This window comes from Spodoptera frugiperda, chromosome 14, assembly GCF_023101765.2.
Source record: "Spodoptera frugiperda isolate SF20-4 chromosome 14, AGI-APGP_CSIRO_Sfru_2.0, whole genome shotgun sequence".
Taxonomy (NCBI): Eukaryota; Metazoa; Arthropoda; class Insecta; order Lepidoptera; family Noctuidae; genus Spodoptera; species Spodoptera frugiperda.
Window position 1 is genome coordinate 8,742,160 of NC_064225.1, and position 23,130 is coordinate 8,765,289.

The 23,130-nt window shown below is 36.7% G+C and overlaps 2 protein-coding genes and 1 non-coding gene across 4 annotated transcripts in view; 2 read left to right on the forward strand and 1 right to left on the reverse strand.

Annotated features, from left to right (window-relative positions):
* LOC118279065 (uncharacterized) overlaps positions 1 to 23,130 on the forward strand; it is a 595,270-nt gene that overhangs the window by 413,321 nt on the left and 158,819 nt on the right. The window lies entirely within an intron of this gene.
* The window catches only part of LOC118279231 (facilitated trehalose transporter Tret1-like), a 118,615-nt gene that overhangs the window by 79,510 nt on the left and 15,975 nt on the right, over positions 1 to 23,130 (reverse strand). The window lies entirely within an intron of this gene.
* LOC118279421 (5S ribosomal RNA) lies at positions 223 to 341 on the forward strand. Its single transcript, XR_004783988.1, has one exon. It is a non-coding gene; the product is annotated as a 5S ribosomal RNA (ribosomal RNA).

Here is a 23,130-nt window from a genome sequence, read left to right on the forward strand (position 1 = left end):
TTATAACTTAGTATAATTTTAAGCAAAAACAAATACACTGGGAAGAAACATCTAATTAACCGACTTCCCTAAAAGGAGGAGGTTCTCAATTCGGCCGGTATGCCTTTCTTTTTCTATGTATCTATGTATGTACTCCGAGGTTTTGCGTGATTCTTTTTTTGTTCGACTTGGATTAGCGGAAAGGTCCTTTTTGATATACTCAATTATTTTAGAAACATTTTTGTCAACGTCCATACCATGTTGAAAACACCGGTTCTCGTCCGATCACCGAAGTTAAGCAACATCGGGCGCGGTCAGTACTTGGATGGGTGACCGCCTGGGAACACCGCGTGACGTTGACTTTTTGCAATATTCTGAACATAATAACTATTAAACCTAACATAACTATTAATTTTCTTTTTACCGTTATTTACTGGGCATTTTATAGCCATTTAAAGTATTTTTTAATTAATTGCAAATGTGTAGAAGTCGCGAAGTCATTGTTAATGATTCTCACAAATAGCTGTTCAATTGAATAATGATTATGATCGTTAATTCCACACTTTCTATAATTGTTTGGAAACACGCTAACGATTTGATAGCCCCCGCTAATGATGGCAGATTATTTTAACAACTGCGAAATATTTTCGAGAAAATTATACGTTAGATACCTATGTATTCAACGCTATGTGTGGAATGGTTTATTTATTGGATGATTTCGTAATTGGAAATAGATTGTTTTTTATGGTATAAGTCGGTAAACGAGCAGACGGAATACCTGATGGTAAGCAATCGCCGCCGCCCACGAACACCCGAAACACCAGAGGCGTTACAAATGCGTTCCCATTCATCATTAATCATCTTGAACATTTTAAATCAAATCCTAACCCCCAAAAAGCTGGCAACGCATTTGTAACGCCTCTGGTGTTTCAACTTTTCAAGTGTCCATGGGCAGTGAAGATTGCTTACCATCAGGTGATCAGTCTGCTCGTTTACTGACTTATACATTAAAAAACCAAATCACATGACTACCAAAAATACTTACTTTAAAGGCAGATGAACAATTTTCCATTGTGTATTAAAATGTTTAATTTAAAACTCCAACAAGACGATTAATGGTCCAAGATGATTGGCTTAGAGTACATACCTGTAACAAAAACAAAATACATAATTAAATATTTATTATGGGTATTCATTTAGCTGCGTCATGCAGGCAGCGCGCCTCAAAGAGCCATCAGACCACCACAGATGGGGCCCAGCAGGGCTGATGCCCGACCCGGAGCTGCGGACTACCGTTTCTTTTTTGCGGTCTTCTTAGCGGGTTTACCGGGGCTCTGGCTCAAAGAGCAGGAGTAGGAACGCGGTGGTTTTTAGTCAGTAAGAGTCTGACACTCCCTCTCGCCTCGCTCAAGGCGGTAGAAATCATTGGATGATTTTCCTAACTTAAAAAAAGCAAAGCACCAATATATGCTAGTAGGTACAGTGTATGTAGGCAAGGAAACTAGCTGTACTGCTTGTACACACGGTTACACATCAAGCTATACAAAACCAGTATAAACTGACCGTTGAATGTATGGAAAGATCATACAAAGCGAGACTATGATAAACTGGCTACACATTACTACCAGTATAAACTGCCCTTGAATGTTTGGAAAGATAGTACAAAGCGGTACTATTCAAAACTGGCTACTCATCAATACCAGTATAAAATGACCGTCGAATGCATAGAATGGTCGTACAAAGCGAGACCATGATAAACTGGCTATTCATCTAACTACCAGTATAAGTTGACCGTCGAATGTAGGAAAGATCATACAAAGCGGGACCATGATAAACTGGCTATTCATCAAACTACCAGTATAAACAGACCGTTGAAAGTTTAGAAAGATGGTCCAAAGTGGGACCATTATAAACTGGCTACTCATCAATGACCAGTATAAAATGACCGTCGAATGCATAGAATGGTCGTACAAAGCGAGACCACCAGTATAAACTGACCGACAAATGTACGGAAAGATGATACAAAGTCGGACCAAGATAAACTGGTTATGTATATCTTGATGTTTTGTCGTGTGTACTACTAACTAGTGAGTACGGAGGTAGTAAAGTAAAGTTATTACTTATTTACTTATGCGCGTAGTGACGCGTGCCGTAAATTGGTGTAGAGGTATTATTATACTGGATGTGGCCTATAATATTTTTTGTATTTCTACAAAAAACTTGCTACTAATTTGACGTCTCGTTAAGTCTATGTCTGTGGCATTTAAAAGGAATTTAGTCGAGATTCTTTAGTTGGGATTCAAAGAAATCAATCCTAAGTAAGTTTAATTTGGACAAAATTCTTTAAAAAATCAGTTAAATAAGCCATTTGAACATTTTATTATACTTAAACTTTCCTAATCAATGAATGATTGTAATTGGCTTCTTTCTTCCTCTCTCCTCTCTCTCATCGAATCTTGAATTTGAATTCTATCACCTTTAAAACGTACCTTAATTTGCCAACATAATACATAGTTACCATGTCTTAATATATGGCAATATCATCGGGAATTGGAAACTTGAGAGGTAGTTTTACTTCAGTAAATGTCTGCATCTACATTTTTTCTTTATTTATTCTTGTATCCTTAACCCTTCCAGCATTAATATCGGTGGTTTAGAAAGCTAGCGTGCGTGGGAATACTAGTCGGTAGTAAGTACTACAACTTGTCAGAGCCGGCGTACTTCCAATATTATAGTATTTGTAAAGTAGAGGAACAGGTCATGATTGTGAATTATAATTATCGGCAAAATAAGAGTTTCATCTCGGAATGTCGGATAGTCGGCTAAAATATTTGCGCAAAATCTTTATGTTGTCAACTTTTATGAACTTTTGAAATAGGGATAGATATCCCTATTCCAGATTCTAGACCATATTTTTTGACGGGAGACTCCGACAAGACCGAGTCGTTTACAAGATAAACCAGGTTCTATTCTTAGTTCTAAATTAAATAATTTCATAGTGCACACTGAGATTTCGACAATTTTAACCAACCACCGGACACAAAATGCAGCCATCACGGCATTATTAAAAATTCTGGAATCGAAAAACGCAATAATATTTTTCCCAACCTCTCTAGGCAACTGAGAAAACTATAATTTATATCTCTGAAATTGCTGACTAACCTCTAACGAGTTAGTCAGCGAATAAATCTCAAAGATTTAATTTTAATTCACGTAAATCTATCGCAAGATCACAAATAAATCTATCCTGTAATTTCTTAGATAAATCTTAGACTACTAGGTACAGTCAGGTAAATCATTTAGTATAGAGGTAAAAAATTAATTGATGATTGAGATTTTAGATGGACATTTAAAACAGGTTTAATAGAATTCAAAAGGTGAATAGATGTTAGAACATTTTCCCAACATTTATTCACCCCTCTTCTGTATCCCCGTTTTACCGTTACCTAAAATCTTTTGCATCACACAAAGAATTGCCCCGTTTGGGAATCCCAGCCGCTACACGTTACTCAGCATCCAGTTGCCCAGTCACCGCGCCAAACGTGCAGCCAAATTTAATTTTAATCTCTCTATTTTCTCTTTCTCTCAAAACCACACGTTACTTAAAGTGAGTATTGTAGTTGTTTACTGTGTATCTTCTGTTTAATCTTTATTTTCTCACCTTGATACCAAATAACTAGGCTGACTGTACCCAATCTACACAACTACTTTGTTTTACACTACATAGTAAATTCCTAGGAAACCGGTTTCCGAAGCAGTTTATTGTCCATATAAATATTATTTTGAAGTATTGGTTTATGGTAGTCGGTTTATTTATAACACGCTAGCTTTCTGCCTGCGGTGTCGCTTACAAATTAACTTTTTATTGATAAAATGTCTTATTTTCCTGATATAGTTTATACTACCTAAGAATTGTGTTTCTTTTTTATTTTAATCAAACCAAAAGAAAAAAGTTCTTTTCCCACTTTAGTTTTACGTGCATAGATCCTATGGAGCGCAATAATTTAATCCTATATTCGTACATTGTATAGCACCGGATCCTCATTGATAAAAATGTATCTAGAATTTCGAAAATAGGTCTAGCAGTTATTCAGTCTTTTTTTTATCCTACGACGACGTTGGTAAAAAAACACACATCTAGAAAGCTCACCTGTTCGTGGTTACCGCGGCCTATGAACGCTTGTAACACTTGGGGCATTACATACGCTTTGCCGACCCTAAAGAAACCTATTTGCTTATTCTTTTCTTATATTTCTTTACAAACAAACACACGTACAATTTTCCTCTTTTATTACGAGTACAAATATCTTGCCGTACTCCCACACGATCACCAATCGACATTCCGATCCACTGCTGCAGTTTACTGCCATCCTTCCTTACATTTTAGGCCCCTAGCTATACTCGCTTGCACTGCGGTATATCGCGACTATGCAACGGACAAATGGGACATGTTATCCTACTAATATTGTAAAGGCAAAAGTTTATATGTATGTTTGTTTGTGTGTTACGCCTTCATGTCAAAATGGCTGATCTTCTTTAACGATCGAGATGGCATTTGGAACAGAAGTAGATTATGGTCTGCAATAACACATTTGCAATTTTTTTATCCCACAGGAACGCGGGCGAAGCGTTGAATTGTAAAATGTCAAATACCATTTTTATCCGAAATATTGCTCTTGCAAGTTCTTTAACCGTCGTTGTATCGTCACGTATTTTATTCCTGAAGGTGTAGGCAGATGCAGCACATTATGGCACGTAATGTCACTACAATGTCATATACGAGGCACTATTCCAGACTCCGTGCTTCTACTGAGAAATTTTCGGAAAACTGAAAAAAAAACCAGTAATACTGTGCCCGATCCGTAAATCGAACTCCCTTCCCTTCCCGTACCGTATCGCAATCCCTTGCCCGGCTTGCGACCACTCGGCCAATGAAGCAGTTCTTTATAATCTAGTTTTCAAATAAGCTTTTAAACATGATCTAAAACATTAAACTTAAACTTCGTTATAAATTAAAATGTAAAGACGTGCAGTAACATTAATAATTTGTATACTATTAGTCGATACTTCTATTTAGCAAAGTCATGATGGCCACAAAATCGTAATAGAAAATCCGAAAGTTCACTCATTGATGAGTTTACAACACTTTCATACCTATTTCAATGTTGCAATATCATTCAATCACTCTTAATCACTCATTCACTTATTGGATGAGTTGGGAAGAGCTTTTCAATTTATGAAGTGGTTATGTCAAACTTTCACATTATTAAGTATGTTTATTATATAATAAAAAATATTATTAGGTTAGGCCTACTGTCTCGGAGCTGCGGACTACCTAGCGGGTTACCGGGGCTGCGGTTCGAAAAGCAGGAGTAGGAACGGGGTGGTTTTTAGTCAGTAAGAGTCTGACACTCCCTCTCGCCTCGCCTATAGCGGGAGAAACCATTGGATGATTTGCTTCCTCAAAAAAACGCATACTGTCCACGTTGCATAAAACGATAAGAGAATTTAACGTTACCGCTTTAAGGTAAGCGTCCACAAGTTCGCATCGTACGCATCGCACGCAACGGATTTTAGTTTGTCTTGTATAGAAACTCTTACAACTGTGTCCACTGATCCGCATCGTACGGACCGCATCATCAGCAATGCCTACATGCGATGCGTACCGATGACGTCATACGGAATGCGTGCGATGCGTACGATGCGGGTCTGTGGACGCTTACCTTTATGATCAGTTTTCATTGTTTTTGAACAAGATGCAAACATTTGTCAATTTCCATAACCCAATTAAATGTTACATAAGCTTTGCATTTTTAGGGGACTCCATTTTATTTTTAGTAAGCGTGGGGTCATTATAAGGATTCTTTTCCATTTTCGGACATTACACACGATGACACATCTTCATAGCCTAAACTTGAGTTATTTTAAAATGGGCAAGAAGGTCGTATGTGCTAACTTTAACTCATTTTTAGATATCGAGCTTTAGATCTAGGTAATAACTCATTGTTGTAGGCATTCTGAAGGCCATTCGCCCATTCGCATGATTAAATAAGGCAGTATAATATGTGTAAGAATGAACTAAGTTTTTTTTGTTATAAATAGGACCGTTTCGCAAAAATCTTTAATCGTTGGATTTTTTTAAACGTTACCCCACATTAAAATTTTCTCCTGCCTCGTGAGTAAATTTATAAACATACTATTTCACATGCACATGACACCCAAACCCAAAACAAAAATTTGTGCCCTTCGCATGGCAGCCAGTTGACCAGCCACCTAATCACCGTGCATTCGATACAATCAGAAAGCTAAAGTGATTAGTAATGGATGTTTTTTAGTCGACATAATGATGATTACTTTTCATAAGGATGATAATTGAAAAACTTAGTTTTCAGTAAGTAATAAGTACTTAATTGATTTTAATTCGCAGGCGAAAACCTACATAATTCATTAATTATGTAGATTTTTGCTAAAACCATTATTTCATTGGTTAAAAAAAAACGTCATCCAAAGAAAGAAAATATATCCCAAAGAAAAATCAACTCTAAATCTAAAGATTTAGAGTTCCTTTAAAGTTACAAATGCATTACAGGTACATAGTAAAATGGGGTAGTGTTACATGCTAGTGTCCAAATAAGATTGACTGAACATTCCATCAGTAGGCAGTTTAGGTACCCGTTAGGTATCCTACGAAATGTGAGCACTTTGATAGTTACTGCTGTCAACACATTTGTGGGATTCTTGCCTTCATTACACACTGAAAATCACTTTCATTTTCAGTGATTTAGCAGAGAATTTTCAATAATGTACCTTAACGTTAAAGTTTAAAGTTACAATTCGATTGTTTGTTTGACCTTATTTGTGTGATAAGTAAAGGCTTTCCTACATTTTACAATACATTTTAAATAATGTATGATAATTTTTTTCCCGACTGCCCAGAAAAAAATTTAGTTTAAAATAACATTTAGTTTATAAGGTTTTTAGTTTATGGCAGTCAGTTATTTTTAGTTTTCTAATAGTACTTTACCCAACATGGTAAAATGAACCCGCGATCCCTTGCTTGGCAGTCGTACTTATCACCAATAAACCAATGCAGTAGCACCACAAACCAACATTAGAATATTCAATTCAAAAGTCACATTCATCCACCATGATACTTTGATACTTATACAGCGCAACATTCATACGACAAAATGCAGCTAGCAATTGTGAGCAGATAACTGAATGAGCTTGCACATGCAATGTTCGGAGCCTGCATAACTGATAGGCCACACGGTCGCTAGTTCGCTACTTCGCTACTTCGCTACACGGCTAGCGCATCAGCCATTCGCTACTCTTGTAGAATGCTTCCTATTGCCCGATTGTAGGGTTACCATGCGATATGCTATTGGAAAGAATGTCCAATATCTATGAATTAATTTAGTGACTGCCTCGTTGGTCGAGTGGTCGCAAGTGCGACTGCCGAACAAGAGGTCTCGGGTTCGATTCCCGGGTCGGGCAAAGTATTACTGGGCTTTTTTCGGATTTTCGAAAATTTCTCGGTAGTAGCACGGAGTCTGGAATTGTGTCCAGTATATGGCAATAGACTCACCCCCTATTACATGGGACTTATAACACAAAATGGTGAAAAGTGGGTGTACATTGTATAGCGGTATTACGTGCCGTAATGTGCATATGCATCTCTGCCTAGGCGTGTCGGTGTGTGTGTGTGTGTAATTTAGTATCTAACTCCAGGCTTTGTACGCGCTTAGCATTCATGTTGTGTATCGTTCCCGTAGGAATTTTAAGGTTCGATCGATGCAAGGATCAAGATTTTTTTATGGTATAAGCCAGTAGACGGATCACCTGATGGTAAACAATCGCCGCCGCCCATGGACACCTGAAACACCAGAGGCGTTACAAGTGCGTTGCCGGTCTTTTAGGGGTTAGGAATTTAAGAATTGTCGGAGAATTGAGGTGATTGGGAAGGGAACTAATTGGGCCTCCGGTAACTTCACTCATCCTCATTTACACAACGCAAGCGTTGTTTCACGACGGTTTTCTGTGAGGCCGTGGTATCACTCCGGTCGAGCCGGCCCATTCGTGTCGAAGCATGGCTCTCCCACACTTTAACCCTGTTTTCATTAGGACATAAAATGTTTAATAAGGGAGGATACTCTCCAATAACACGATCGCATGGTCACCGTACCCCATAGTATCAGCATGTCTGACCCGGCACAGTACGTGCCTGTCCGCGGTTTAGATAACGGCTTGTCACCGCTGCGTGTGTCGTCGTGTTGCCCACATCGTGTGCGTATTTCAGAATGGGTTGCCTGCTTGTATGTAACGTCGTGTCAGTTTCAGGTACAATCGTATTCGTTTGTTTACATTAGGTAGTACCTACTGATTGTTAATTAGGTATTAGGGAACAGTGAGTTGTTCCCTAAGAAAAGGTGGATTCTTCGATCAGGTGAGGCGATCATGGCTTTCTGCCCAACCGTTGTTCGTTGGGATTTTCTATCTAGGTTTATGCACATTATGAGAAGGACCTTCTTATTAAGAAAAGAGAATTGAATATTATTTAACTGTCAATTCGAAGAGAGTTCGATCGCATCTTTGCCCGTTATTGGTCGAGATTATTCTCACAACCAATAACATAGTGGACTGCGAACAAATTTACTTCGATTTTTCAAATTAAAAGTTACAGAAAATTTTTGTTTGAAAGTATGTCTGACCGTTCCGGCTAATCTCTAAAATGGATGAACCAATATTGAGGCTAGTTTTATTTTAGAAAAAAACATATTTTTTCATAGGTAAGTCACATAGCCGGTAATTCACGCGAACGAAACCGCACACACCAGCTAGTTCATAATAATAATCTAAGACAATCGAACAAGGAAAAGATACAGCACCTCTAGTTTCCAGGAAATGAGCCTTGACTTAATGAAGGTATACCATCACCATCCATGATGTCATGATACCATAGCGCACGTATCTTCCACGGTAGGTACCTCACTGACTGAGGAAATCCCTTCAAACATAACCTAGGAAGATGAGGAAGGAATATCAATTAAATATTGATTCAGTACCTATTGTGAATCTGAGTGAGAGGTTTCGCATTAAATTCTTAAGTAAAACCTTCTTTAGGCAAGACCTGATGGTACTTAACCAGACTTTTTTATAGTATAAGCCGGTAGAAGAGCAGACGGATCACCTGATGGTAAGCAATCGCCGCCGCCCATGGACACCCGTAACACCAGAGGTGTTACAAGTGCGTTACCGGCCTTTTGGGGGTTAGGAATTTAAGGGTTGTTGGGAAATCGGGGATTGGGAAGATTGGGAAGGAGAGTAATTAGGCCTCCGGTAACCTTACTCACACAACGCAACACAACGCAAGCGTTGTTTAATGTCTGTTTTTCAATTCAATTCAACAAAAATTAAAAATATTTTCACACATAAAACACATGTACGGCAAAACAAAACCGTCTTGTTTGGCAGTCGACTAAAAATACATAGAATAACCATTTACGTCTTATTATTGTTATTATATAAACACCACACACGAAGAACATTGCTTCTACATATGTACATACACAAACAAGATAAACCCTCCCCACTTAAAACTGCCCTATAAAACATCGCCCTTCAAATGAAATATTTAAAAATCTTGGCAGGAGACCGTTTGACGCACGGACACACCCCTTATACTTCGATATCAGTTGTCAGTTACCCAACGCGATGATTCATCTCTATCACCTAACTCCGGTTTAACCGACCGACCAAAATAGAACAGTCATGCGCCAGCTGACCGACTGGTTCAGATTTAAACGTTATGTAATGCGATTGGACGCGTAAATAGATTCATTAAAGGTTGGCCAACGATTTAATTTGAATTCATTGTTTGGGCTAGATGCTAGATTGATTTTATTGTTTTGGTGTTTGTTGGTCACTGTTATCATATTGTTGACTCATTTTACAAAGAGATCGAGTGGTTGCAAGTGCGACTGCCGCAAGTAGTCACAGGTTTGATCGAGCAAAATATTACTGGGCTTTTTTAGGAATTTCGAAAATATCTCAGTAGTAGCACGGAGTCTGGAATTGTGTCCAGTACATGGCAATAGGCTCACCTCCTATTACATGGGACATATAACGCAAATATGGTAAAAAGTGAGTGTACATTGTACAGTGATATTATGTGCCGTAATGTGCAGGTACACCTCTGCCTACCCCTTCGGGGATAAAAGACGTGATGTAGTGTTCATACACACTGTGAGAGAGAGCAACTCGCAACAGAAATGTGGGAGAGCCTGAATTCGGTACCAATGTGCTGGCTCAAACGGGGTGATACTATACGACCCCACATAAAACTGGCGTGATACAACGATTGCGTTGTGTTTCATCGTGTTATAGAAGTTACTGGAGGCCCATACCCCCGCATTTTCCATCCCCCGCACCCCGGTTCTATCCGATCTTCCCAGTCCCTAAAAGATCTTGTACATATGTAACTCATCTAGTGTGACAAGAGTCCTAGCCACCCCATGCATCTTTAACTGTAGCTCATGGAGATTTATTCTATAACCTAAGCGTCTTGAGTTGAAGATTTCAAGGAAACTGTTATGATAAGAACTCTACTATGCTATATTACCGACATAATATAAACATGTTTGCACGTATGTTTATCGCCACAGACGGCCGGGCGCTATTTCTATACGCCACGCTTGCGCAAGCTGGCATTTGCAGGCGAATCGTTCACGCTTGCCACGCTGGGAGGTAAGCAGAGCTTGAAAGGTTACGCTTAAATATTTAGGACGTAATTTCTTGGAAATATTATATTATAATAGAGGTAAATTTCAAAGAGGTGGTATTTTAAACCACCTAGTTTGTTAGTTATCTTTATATTCAAAAGGTCTCATATTTTCTTAATATTAGAGAAGTAGTAATTATCGTAAGCTAAACATTACTAATTAGGTAAAAATCTAGAAAAGCTCCAAGACAAATCCAAAACAAAACGCAACAATTAGTCTTTTTTTAATGCTGCCCCACACTAAGATTTTCTCCTGTATCGTCGGTACATTTACAAACATACAAATTCACATGCACATGGCACTTACACCCGAAAACACAATTTGTGGATCAAACAAAGAGTTGTTCCGTGCGGGAATCAAAGACACTGCGCAGCAACCGGTTGCCCAGTCACCGCACCAACCATGCAGTGATAATTGGAGAAATAGAGAATTAAATATTTAGTGAAAAGTTTTTCTCTCATGCATTATTACAAGGACCAAATTCCCGTACAATTATTATAATAATGAAGCCTTTTCCCTTACGCCTCGGATGATGTTCCTAATAAAAAGAGCCCTCCTCCCATCACATAAGAGAGTGATCAACTAAACTCCGAACTAATCAACTAGTTACTGTTGTTATTATTCAAACCGTTATTGAGACGCAATCGTGTCCATCTTGCCACAACACAGTTAATGTACAGAAGGCACACAAAGGTAGACTGTTATTGGTTGGACGAAAGCGAGTTAGTTTTGATGAATTAAAACTGAGAACGCATAAGTTTATTTAGTAAGGAAAGCATATCAACTATATAAGTAAGTATTACTATTAGTTTTACATCTGCGTGTATTCATTTTTCAGTGAAAAAGGAATGAAGTGTAGGAGAGCTAGACTTCGGCACGAATGGGTCGGAGTGATACCACGGTTTCGCAGAAAACCGACGTGAATCAACGCTTGCGTTGTGTTTCGTTGTGCAAGTGAGATTACCGGAGGTCCAAATTCGTTGATTTTTTTAAGTCTTAAATAGCTTCACTGTAGAACTGACCGACAGGCAAACATTCTTAATATCACTATATTTGCTTGACGTTCAATGGTACCTTCCTAGTCTTTTTGATATAAATAATTTCGACTTTTGACTTATTTTCGTACCAAAATGGACCTTCTACCATTCACTTACGGATGACATCCCTTAATTACCTTGTTAGAAGTTACCAGTGCGCATACGATTAGCATGCGTTCGGTGATACCTTGGAAGTGCCGGGTAATTATGACACTGTATGCATGGGAACATATTCGGGTTGTGGGCTGTGTGAGTGACTGGACACTCTGGTCAAGTTATAATTAGTGATTGAGTTGTTTTGGAACCGTTAAACTTCATAAGTTATGATTACAGTGTTACGACTTACAAATATTTTTAAACGTTTAAATTAAAATTAAAATTATTTTATTTGCGAAAGTGTTGGTACATTTTAGATCTTAGGTTGATAGCAGTAGTCTAGATCCTAGATACTTTTACAAACACATAGTTTCAGATACCTTTATGACCGATTTCACCAATCCTTTTTACCATCTCTTAAGTAAAAGACTCTTAAGTTGCGCTGTTACGTATTATTACTTATTGGTTGGTAAAACAAAAGTGTGTATCTCTCATCTATCTTAGCATTAGACCATAGTCAATATACTTTCTGGATCAAAATAACATTTGTTTCTTGCGGGAATGGAATACGCAACACTTTATGCAGCAGACCAGCTGTTGCACCAACCGTGCTGTCGTTAACTTGTCTCATATCAAAAGAAAATGCCATCAGTCCTGCACAGTGCACAAAACAGCAGTCACACTAAGAAAATAAACTCAATCTTGATAATTTATGATGTACAATAACTGGGGAATAAGTCTTTCAAGTTTTGGCCCAAATGTGGACCACTGTGCATACATTTAAGGCCGTATATCATATGCGTTTGATCTCTTACTGGCCAGTTGTTAAAGACAATAATGGGACGCAGCTAGTCATCTTTTTTATGATAGTTTACAAAAATAGATTATGCAATTTTTGGTGAGTTTTAAGGACGACTTTTGATCTTGCATACTTATGCAACGGTACCTAGACTTTGTGATCGAGTTAGCCATTAAAATTATGACAGAAACGAAACGTTATTATTGGATACTAACTAAGATAGGTTCTTCAAATTTCCTAAAACATGGTTCAATTATAGCCAACATTAGTCACCCATGTCATACCCTATCTGTCTGTATACAAAACTTCATCAAAATCCGTTCAGTAGTTTCAGCGTGATGTTTATCCACACCCAAACAAACAAACTTTCACATACAGTGTGATACAAATACCTTGAAAAAATTAACAAACCTTTTACTTAGTAATCTGATTAACGTAGACAATAAGACATGCAAGTTTTCATGGCCAACTACAACCGGTCATTATCACATTTGTAACTGAATACTTAAGTAGTTCAAACAAAAACAATACTTATAGTATAGACAACAGGAGCTTATCTGCCGTACAAACAGAGAAAGTAACTACAGATTAGATAGGAGCACTGTTTTATGACTTACAAACGGATAGTCATTTTGCACTTCCGAAATGTGTGTTGGTTGATAACTGTACCCTTAACCCGCCATTGGTGACCTATATGTCTATGAGACCGGGTAATTTAAAAACAAATAATAATATTTTTTAAACTGTTTATCGAATTAGGTTGCGATTTCGATTTTCGTGCCTTACTACACGCCCTCTACCATTAGTCCACCCCGCAACAGCAATGCGAGCGTTTTATTTTTATATCCATGCCATTTTATCTCAGTAAGACAAATACACGTCACCAATGGCGGGTTAATATGAGTTTGTTTTACGTTGAACGAAAACGAAACGAGAGTATGTTCGGAGCTCTGATTAGTTGGTCTATTCGCGGTGGCCAATCACTATCCTAAGTTGTACGAGTTTGCTTTACGTATTAAAGTTATCGAAAGGAGAGCGCGTTCAGCGCTGTGATTGGCCGGCTCGAATGAAACAACCAAACCGAACATGGTCACTAGTAATATCATTAGAACTAAAAACTATTATATTACTATTTACCATGTTTGAGTGATACAAGTGACAGTAGTAGCGGTGTAGTTAGCAAAAAACTAACTAGAAATAGGGTACAACGATTTGTCCGTTCATAAACATCCACCCGGTTTATCCGTGATCATGGCGCTTGCAACGAAGCCAAAATATCAGAAACTCACAAAAATCAAAAGTTTCACGGACTATCGATGCTGTGGATGCCATGCATTCCTTTTGACAATAAAGAACAAGTACTCATGTTATAAAACCTAGGATTGAACTCATAAAACTTCAACACAACTTAAAACCCAATAGAAAGAAGTTACCAACTCGAAACAGACCTTAAAACATCACACCCACATATATTTTGGGTGTAAACAATAGTGTTAACGTTCCTTATTTTATAATGTTTATATTATCGCCATTCTGAGGTAAGCAGGAGTCATTAAATAAGGTTAATAGTGCCCGATAAAATATATATCGCTTTTGTTGTGCACAGAGCAACACAAGCTACACAAACCAGTATAAACTGACCGGTGAATCTGTGAAAAGGTAATACAAAGCTAGACCATGATAAACTGGTTATGTATAGCTTTATATAAAGCCGTGGGTTGCACTCTAATGTTTGAAGAAACTAAGAATAAATTTTATGGTATGTATAGAAAAAGCTATTGATTTTCCAGAACTTGCTCTTTGGATCGGGTTTTTGAAGTCTTTTTTGGAATTTTGTTATTTGATGTCTATTTTAAAAGGACTTTAGATACTTCAAGAGCTTCAAGTTTGATCCTTTAATCGGTTAAATCTTTAGTTTTTTCTACAACATACAAACAATAGCAATCAACACCAACAGGTCTAAAGACTGTACTAACATTCGTGCGACATATTTTTTGAGGGGGAAATTATCCAATTACTACTCAAGCCTTAGAGGAGGCGAGATGATGATGTCTGACTCTTACTGACAAAAAACTACCCCGTTCCTACTCCTGCATTTCGAGCCCGGCACCCCAATAGAAAGTCAGCAGCTCCGGATCGTGCGACATAATAAATTAATGATTATGCTTTCTCACGTTACTGTTTGACGAGGAACTCGATAGATTTCCAGTCATTTTATAAACTCATATTCATGAGCAGCATTCTAGAATGGCTTGAAATTAATCAAGTTACTTGTCAAACCATTACGTGAGGTCTAAAGACTATTACCTTTTATATAAACAAAATTTCTAACTATCCTTTTACCATACTTTATTAGATAGCATCTTCATTCCTTTTGATGCGAGAAATCCGTAAATTCATTACGCTACGATTTTACATTAGCCCCAACTTTCTTTAGAACACGAATTTTCAATTAAAACATGCTTAATAGAGCAACTAAAATAGAACTCAAATAAAAATAACTTTCTCAAAAAACTGTCAGCACAGTGGTTGTACCGCGATAAAGATCTGGACAAAAAATATGACATCAGAAACACAGATAAAACAATGTAACATAATATTTTTGTGGCGCACGACAATAAACATCTAACATAACTATTATCTCTACTTTTTTACTTATTTAATGACAACTAAATTCTAAGGAAAGACCACCAAAGACGATGAAACTTTTTCTATAAAGCAATCAAAACTATTTACCTAACTAAACCCAGCTATATTTCCTTAAACAGAGGGTTCATTTTAGATTGTGATAGAGGTAATAAAGAGATTTTTTCGAGTGTTTCGGATGCATCTATATTATAAAGAAATAATGCAGTCACTCCTTTAAATGGACCTCTAATTTTGACAGACACCGTAAAGTTGTTTTTTTCTACTGTCGAAAAACTTGATGACAAGCAAAAATAGATCTTAGGATAACGGAATAAAAGGTATGATTATTATAGGGAACTGTGTTTATATGTTTGTAAATGTTTTCACCAGTCGATGTGTGGTCTTGTGGGTTTTTTGTTTATAAAATTGGTATTTTTGATTGAGTCTAGAGCGCGGCGTAATTAAGTAATCTGCGTTAGTTATGGCTGATGTATTTTTAGACTCATAACGTTTTAGTATAAATATTTAGTTTAATGATTGCTTACTAATTTCAATGTTTAGTATAAATATCTGCGATTTACAACGGTGTCTTGGGTTTTCTTGTGGATATAACTAGTTATTAGCCCTAGAAATAAATAGATTTATGTAAATTTTGAAGTATATATTATTTTATTTGTTTCTTTATACAAATATTTACTTATCGTATTATCTTTAAAACCATATTTAAAATTACATCATAATATTATACTGTTTAGACTATTAGTAGCTCTGGAGCTGCTGACTACCTAGCAGATTACCGAGGCTCCGGCTCGAAAAGCAGGAGTAGGAACGGGGTGGTTTTTAGTCAGTAAGAGTCTGATACTCCCTATTGCCTCGCCCAAGGCGGAAGAAGACATTGGATGATTTTCCCCCTCAAAAAAAAAAAAAACCATTAGTAGCTATATAGTTTTGTATTACATATTTATAAGTTATTGAGATGTTAACAACACAAAGCGACGTTGTCTCTAATGGAAAAAAAAAACATAATAATTTAAATATTTTTTCCCAGCCAAATGTCCCGTTTGGCCCACCGTGGTCGGTGGTTGACCAGCTAAATATAAAACAAATCAAATCCATTGGTCACGTTATTTCTCTGCAGTTTCCAATGATATAAAATATACTAAAGTCATTGGATTTTCTTGCAAATCATCACGTTTAAATACTTTGAATGATGTCAATTGCCTTCAACAGTTTTATACCAACAGTTCATAGTACAACCAAATAGCACATGAAGGTATACTCAACTGGTATTACTTTATTTTAAACCTTATTTCATGAGAAGTTAGAATGAAAATGTATTAGAGAAAAATATAGTTTGGGCAATTTGATATGCTGCTATTTCTACACAGGTATACGTATGTACTATGTTTATTATTATAGTATTTGCGTTTTGTTTAATGATGATGATTTTTTTAGCTTTTGCCCGGGTAGAATAATGACAGAAATTGGGATTTGATTTTCTTCTAAAATAAAAGTAGCCTAAACTACTCCTTAGTACACCAGTCCAATAGAAGTTCAACAATTTCTTCTACTACTAACGAATAATTTGAGTTTCAATACAAAATGTGTCAAATTAGATTTCAGTTAAGCTTCCGGTAACTTCATTAGATAAATCAAGGTTCTTACCGCCGTACTCAGAGTTATTTAATATTTACTTAACCCAGTCCTTAGCAGTTGTTTTCGGAACAAAATCGTTACTAAGGAATAGTTTAAGTAATCACTAAATGTCTTTGATTGCGGTAGTTAAATAACTACATTCTGTTTATTACTGAAACATTATTCAAAAACACATAACCTCCCTTTCTAAAACAATCGGGTAAACACCATACCTGAACTGAAGCCAAAATTCCACCATAATGTAAAACCAATTGTACACAAGCCTATAACCTAGTTTAATAGTGTTAGCCTATAAACCTAGACCTAACCTGGCTAAATCTAGACTTTTAGTGCTTGTACGTAAACCTGGTTGGTATTGTTCAAAACAAGGTGTTAAAATGATGATGATGTTTACGGTATTGTTTGGCATGTTGTCAACGTGTAAAAGGTGGTTGAATTTGGAAAATACAATTGAAATTGTTTTAGCAAAGAACAAACTGTGTGAAAATTTTACTGCTTCTAAAATATTGATACAGTTGACTCCCAATAAATAACAGTTGGTATTAAAATATTGATACAGTCGACTCTCGCTAAATAAAAGATTTTTAAACTTTCAGAAGAAAACAAAATTGAATATTTTCAAAGCATTTCAAAAAATCTTTGAACAAAAAAGAGGTTCTAAATCGTATAAATTCCGAATTAATTAATCGAAAATTTAATTAAACCCTCCTCCTTTCATAATCAGCACATCAAACTATACCAAACAACCTATCTTCTTTACAGGAATTTCAACCTTAACACTGCCTACAATAAGTTTTAATATGCCTTAAAGAATAGGATATCTTGACATGCAACATTAAACCTCCTTACTAAACTAGCACATCAAGCTATCCTAAAGGACCAAGATCCTTTACTGGAATTTAAACCTTATCACTACATGCAATAAGGTTAAATGTCCTTTAATTATACAGTATATCTTGACTTGCTGTGTGAAAATTAATTTGAATACAAAAATATTCAGGGCCATGCTTGCTACTATGTAAAACTTAATTTTCTTAGTTAAACAATATAATAGTTAATTGGTGAGTTAACTGAACAAATATGTTTACTGAAAACTGTTATACTAGCCGTTAACCGCTGGTTCACTTGCGTTTGAACTCAACTTTTTATTTTGGCGTCAAAGTGAGACGAATTGGGAACACAGTGCAGAAATAAATTTTGTGGTTCTGTAAGAAAAACTAATTGAAAATTGGTACAATATTGAAGTCATTACATAAGACCATTAGTCGGAACAAGCCGAAAGACAAAAAATGAGATTTTGGCATATGTATCGTACGTATTCATATTATGCATGTAGTAAAAAGCGGTAATTCCAATATTAAAAACAGACACTCCACTCTCTCTCTTATTATCAAAACTAATAATAACATAATAAACCTACCTATAACGTTGTATAGGATGTATAGGTAGGTACCTATACATCCTTTTAACCTACCTATACATCCTTTTTAAAAAAAACTTTAATTAAACAAGTCTAAGGAACCCTGCAAAATAAAATGGGAACAAGTTTACGATTTCTCATCGCGTTAAACTGTAACATTTCAATCTTACGCCGTGTCAGTCCGTCTGTCATCGATGTCAGTAGCCTTAGTATGAGTTTACTTTACGCTTTATCAAAACGAGAGCGCGTTCAGCGTTCTGATTGGTCGGTTTATTCGAGCCGGCCAATCAGAGCGCTGTACGCACTCTCGTTTCGATTTCTTTAAAACTAGCTACTTCCGCGCGGTTTCACCCGCTCTGCTTCGGTCCTATTGGCTATAGCGTGATGTTTTATAGCCTATAGCCTTCCTCGATAAATGCACTATCCAACACAAAAAGAATTATTCAATTCGGACCAGTAGTTCCAGAGATTAGCGCGTTCAAACAAACAAACAAACAAACAAACAATCAAACAAACAAACTCTTCAGCTTTATAATATTAGTATAGATGTAAGGCGAACTCATACTAAGAGTACTGGTGTGAACTCCGTAAATGCTGCAAATCCGTGACTGATTTAAAGAAACTACTTTTTTTATTTACTTTGATCTACAACTTGAGACGTTGATGTTTTTATATAAAATTCGTGAGTCAATCCGTTTGTTTGTATTGTAATCTTTTAGTTTTTGTTGGCATCAGACTTGAACAAATACTATGGATTTTGAGAGGCTTTTTGTGTTTTAAATTGATATAATGATGATCAAATCAGTTTTGAGGACTTAAATTCTCACTGCCGTACTTAGAGATATTTAATGATTACGTAAACTATTCCTTAGCAACGATTTTGTTCTTCACACTTACCTACATACTCCAAGTACTACGTTTATAATGATCTTTTCACAACTGGTACATACCTGTAACAATAAAAAAACACATTATTATATTTAGAATTACATGTAAGTATTACAATTGTATTATGTCAAATCTTGTAGCATTTTTTTAAAAAAAAAAATAATTTTTTTGGATTATCATTCAATGACTTTCCCCACCATGGGCGAGGCGAGAGGGAGCGTTAGACTCTTACTGACTAAAAACCACCCCGTTCCTACACTTGCTTTGCGAGCCGGAGACCTGGTAAACCCAGCTAGGTAGTCCGCAGCTACGGATCAGGCCTACTGGGCCCCATCTGTGGATTTTGTAGCTTATGAAAACGCAAACATTGTTTGGAAAACATCTGATAAAACCAGGAAAAAGAAATAAATAAGTATAGGTACCTATTGACAAAGATTCCAATATCGACAAAGCACAATCAGTTTAAAATAACACGCCTCATTTGACTCATGAGTACATAATTAAATAATAATTGTAAAGTAAATAATATAACAACATTCCATTCGGGGAATAACAAACCTACGTCAGGATAATTCATTTATGCTTGCATTTATATTTATATGTGTAAAACTAATCGAGTAATTATTGCTTGTCTTGTAAAAATTGCATGGTTTAGAATAAATATTATTTAGTTTGCTTTGACTACTCTGCTAAAACTTCGCAAAGGAAAAGGTATTGTAAGGCTGCTTTTTCACCAAAGATGTGCTAGGGATACGTTGCTGGGAATGCGTTTAGTTGGCTCTACCAATCATTACTTTTTCAATGCGTACAATGGTTAGTCTTGGTGGAAACAGACTCTACTAAGCTATGCTTTTTATGTGGACAAGATGCGTGTATGGATGGCACATCGCACAGCTACGTAGCTTAGAATCAGTGGAAATGGTCACTTAGTTGCACAGCTTAGCTATTCATCTTCGTAGCATAGCTACATCTCTGGTGGTGGCTAGCATCTCTGGTGTAAAAGCACCCAAATATTTACCAACCACATTTACATACCTAGGAAAACGAGAAAAAACAAATGCTACTATAAACATATTATCGTACGTAAAACTATTCATTATGAATATTGTCAAAAATGATGCCGCGTTTCAACTACGTTCTACTCTCCCAAAACATTTGTTAAGCTAGTGATTTACTTGCCTCACTGCGAACTAGTCATCCAATGTACAATGTACTGTATGCAATTCAGTACATGTTAATCTGACGATAACATAGTTACAGCTTTCTGCGTTAGCTATAAAAGAAATAGGACGCGTCGCGCTTATCGATGCCATTCGAAGCCAGTAAGAAAGTCTAATAAGCCAGCCTATTTGCTTCCATAATTTAACCACTATAAAACTTACGGTCAGTTTCACAATCTCTTAGGCTAGCACTAGGTGATAAAAAAACTTTATATTCTCTCAGTAATCTAGAGAATTAGTGTCAAATATTAACGCTAACGTCGCCTTTTTATCCCCGAAGAGGTAGGCAGAGGCATTACAGGAATACCGCTATACAATGTACACCTACTTTCTACCATTTGTGTTATAAGTCCCATGTAATAGGGGGTGAGCCTATTTCCACATACTGAGCGGGGAATTTCAGACTTTGTGCTACTTCTGAGAAATTTTCGAAATACCAAAAAAAGCCAATAACGCTTTGCCGAAGTGACCCGGAAATCGAACCCAAGACTCCTTGTCCGGCAGTCGCACTTGCGATCACTCGACCAAAGAGGCAGTCTGTCAAATATTAAGCGGTAATAAAAATAACTTATGGATAAAACAACATAATGGAAAAAGCACAAACCATATTTTTAGCACAAAAATCCACAACAACTCTTATAGTTATAAGAAAACATAATTTTTTACCTCCATTATCAACTTAGCACTCACAAAGACATTAACTTAATATACACAACTAATGGTATAGCAAACACTGCACTTACTAGCCTACGAGCTACCATACTCGACTAATGTAAACGAGGCACAATAAATTGAGTGAAACGAACTATTGATTTTGTTTGTTTATGAAAACAATTTGTTGATAATTAGTAAATTACTGTGGCACTAATGATGATAACCTTATTTTAACGTGGTTGGGTAAACAAATTAGTAAACCTATATAAACTCATTGATTATTATTGATATTAATTATTGTTTCTTTATCTTAATTACATGGAATTAAAGGTGTTTACAAACGGAATTAAATCAAGGTAGGCGGTAGTTAGCGCTTTAGGCTTTTGCACACCGGCGGGGACGCGGCGAAGAATACAAACAACGTCACGCCTTTTATCCCCGAAGGGGTAGGCAGAGGTGCACATTGGCATGTAATGCCGCTATACAATGTACACCCACTTTTCACCATTTGTGTTATAAGTCCCATGTAATAAGGGGTGAGCCTATTGCCATATACTGGACACAATTCCGGACTCCGTGCTACTACCGAGAAATTTTCGAAAATCCGAAAAATGCCCAGTAATTATTTGCCCGACCCGGGAATCGAACCCGAGACCCCTTGTCCGGCAGTCGCACTTGCGACCACTTTACCAACGAAGCAGTCATTTAGGCCTAGTGCTCACCGGCGCATACGCGGCGTAAGAGACTACAGTATGATATCAATTTAAAATATACTTTAAGCTTACTATGACATTCGAATGAAAAGGGTATAGCACATTTCAAAGAAGTTTGGTGTATTTACTGAAAATCATGGAAAAATAAAGAATAGGGCGTGAAACATTCAACTTTCTACAAATAATCAACATCTGGTCGCCATGACAACCAAAACGGGTCAGAGCTCTAATTGGTCAAAATTGAAACAACAACGTGTCGTGGCCACAAAGTGCTTCACTTAATTAGAAGATAGCGACTCTGAGAGAAAACAATAGATGAAGTACATATTACAAATCATCACAAACGTAGGAAAAATACCAGAGATGTGCTACGTAGCTATGCTACGAAGATGTAATAAAGCTAAGCTGTGAAACTATGTGACCGTTTCCACCGATACTAAAGTATGTAGCTGTGCGAGTAATATGTGCTATGAAGATGTGCCGCCGCAAATTAGCTGAGCGAGGAAGATGCGCAAATTAAGTATACAACATACATACACATAGTTTGTATGTATGTTTGTTACTTAATCACTTCAAAATAGATAAGGGATCGGGATGAAATTTGGTCATTTGGTCTGACCCGGGAATGTCACGGGAACGCAGGCAATATCGTACAGATTCTATGAATACAAATATATCACAATGTTTTACCCACCATCTTAATTAATACATAATGGACCCAATTAATAGTAAAAACCACTGCATCAGTGAGTAATTAACATTTTATATTAATTGCCTCTCGAGTGATCCTCGCCGCGAGTGGGAACTATTCATTTAACACATCATTAAGTGTTTATACAGAACATATTATATTAAGTGTATTTCTTATACACTTAAACCTAATATACCTACTGTGGTGGTAATATAAGGTGTTCTAAAAGTATTTCGACTTTAATGGGAGGTAGTGTTGTGTTTAAAGATTACAATAGTGAAGAAATTGAAATAAGAGAAGAATCTTTGTTAGAGATTGAAGATCGCATTTCAGAAGCGACTGAAATTATGCACTCCTTTACGTCTAGTCATCTTTCCTTTCCTTTTAGTCAGCCACAGGAAGAGTTTAGGACTGGTGGGACTGATTTCTATACTTAATCATGTCAAAAATCTATCTCCAGCATACTTTACTGATTCAGACCAACCATTACTTACGCAACAACCAACAACCAATCCCCAAAACAAACATTCAATACAATTAAGCAGTTGTCACTCTCACCAATAGTCAG